Source organism: Nyctereutes procyonoides, unplaced genomic scaffold (assembly GCF_905146905.1).
Source record: "Nyctereutes procyonoides isolate TBG_1078 unplaced genomic scaffold, NYPRO_anot_genome, whole genome shotgun sequence".
Classification (NCBI taxonomy): Eukaryota; Metazoa; Chordata; class Mammalia; order Carnivora; family Canidae; genus Nyctereutes; species Nyctereutes procyonoides.
The window spans coordinates 33,379,693-33,381,826 of record NW_026575160.1 but is presented as its reverse complement, the minus strand read 5'-3'; the positions used below and the strand labels follow the sequence as shown (position 1 = coordinate 33,381,826).

The 2,134-nt window shown below is 41.0% G+C and overlaps 1 pseudogene; it reads right to left on the bottom strand.

Moving 5' to 3' along the window:
- Nucleotides 1-268: 268 nt before the first annotated feature.
- On the bottom strand, nucleotides 269-678 carry LOC129502899 (ATP synthase F(0) complex subunit C2, mitochondrial-like; annotated as a pseudogene).
- Between the last annotated feature and the right edge of the window lie 1,456 nt (nucleotides 679-2,134).

Sequence of the window (2,134 nt, the reverse complement as noted above, 5' to 3'; positions counted from 1 at the left end):
TACAGTAGTTACATTAGTGAAATGATAGTCTTTATTCCATATTTTCCATATTGACATTTTTTCCTGATTTATGGAATGTTTTTGTTTGACAATACTTTGATATTATATTTTATTTTTTTTTCTTATTAATACAGTATTTATTTGTCTTCCTTCTGTCAAACCCTGAGCCAACCAGTTTCCCCAGGCTGCCTGGGAAGGTATAGGAAAAGCAACATACAGGGCAGACAAGACATGGGAGAAAGACCTATGGGAGGTGGAGAGGGCTCCGTCACATGGCGAAGAGGATGAGAAAGGCCACCATCAGGCAAGAGCCTCTGAGAGGCCAAAGTCCAGAACGGCGTAGGAGAACAGCTTTTGCTTCAGAGAGGGATTCCTGGCATAACCAAGGATGAGGCTCCCAAACACAGTCCCAGTTCTAGCCCCAGAGCCAGCCACCCCATAGTGTCAGCCCCAGCCCCAGTGAACGTGGCTGCTGGGTCAACGTCCCTAGAAGTGGCGCTGGTTCGGAAGCTGCGGCTAGGAGTGAGGTCGGGGGTGTGGGGCTGCCAAGCTGCTGAGGCTCTGATCTGTCAGTGTCTCCGGTGGTTTTAGCACCACTGCAGACGGTGACCTGGCTGGGCAGCTGGGAGGGGATCCTGACCAAGAAGGGGTGGAGACGAGCTTTGCACAGGTGCACATTTTCAGGGGATGAGGGGCTGTAGCAGAAGTGCTCCCAGTGTGGAGACGACAGAGAGGGGCCTGTATTTTTTTTATTTTTATTTATTTTTTAAGGGGGGCCTGTATTTTAGATTTTCTTTCCCTCATTAAAAATAATAAAATAAAATAAAATAAAAATAAAAATAAAAAAGTAGTGTCAAAAGTAGAATCAATGTCTTCCTGGATTAAAACTGTATACTTATTTGGTGTCATTCAACCGCTCAACAAGCTGAATTTTCTGGATCAATAGAATATGCCTAATTTTTTTATTTCTGAAGATTTTATTTATTTATTCGTGAGAGACACAGAGAGAGGAAGAGACACAGGCAGAGGGAGAAGCAGGCTCCCTGCGGGGATCCCGATGCGGGACTCGATCCCCAGACCCCGGGGATCAGGACCTGAGCTGAAGGCAGATGCTCAACCACTGAGCCACCCAGGCGTCCCAGAACATGCCTAAATTTAATTAGATTGTTGTTGAGTTGAATATCTTATAAGAGTTTTAGGATATAAAATAGATTGTTGAGCAACATTCCTGCTGCCAGAGAGAATATCTCTTAGTGGTTCCTCCAGGAGCTACCTTCCTCAGCTGTGGAGGCCCCTCATCTGATTCACTTCCCCCCACGAAGGCTCCCAGGAAGACTATAATGGGCCTGAAGGCAGCTGGGTCTAGGAATGTGCTCCCATGACTGTACATAAAATTTGCAAAAGTTAAAACTTTACCTTCAATTTAAGTTTAATAGAACCATCCGTTTTTATTGCAATCTCCTCTCTACCCTTACTCGCCTTGCTGCTCAAGATGCTGGAGAGGCTGTGTATTTTCTAGGTCCAACTAAGCAGAGGTTGAGTTGAGAGTAGACCATTTCAAGCACAATTTGCAAATGCATTCTAGAATGTTTTAGTAAATCTGATTATAAATGACAGATGCTCAATTTTCTTATATATGAGGAGTAACTTCCTTACACATCTTTAAATTTATTTATTTAAATTAAATAAATGAGAAAAAAATAAATTAATAAAATATAAAGGAAAAGCCGTATGATTGATTATATAATGGTGAAATAAAAAATAAGTAATCTGTCATTGAAAAATGAATTGAACCAAAGATTCAGATTGTACCAAAAACAATTAATTCATTAAGAAAATGATATATTTATAAGAAAAGTAATGAACAGAGTCTTGGATGATACGGATAATGAAAAGGAGCAAATTATATGAACACATTGAGAAAATATTTAAAATTCTTCCTTGCCTGACATGAAATATTGATATCAATGAATGTATATATATGTAAAATCACCTGTAGGGCTTTTTAAAATACAGATTGCTGGGTCCCACCCGCAGAGGTTCTGAATCTGCAGATCTGGGGCAGTGGAGGGGGCAGGGATAATTTGCATTTCTAATTAGTTCCTAATAATGCTGATGCTGTTGAATCAGGGGC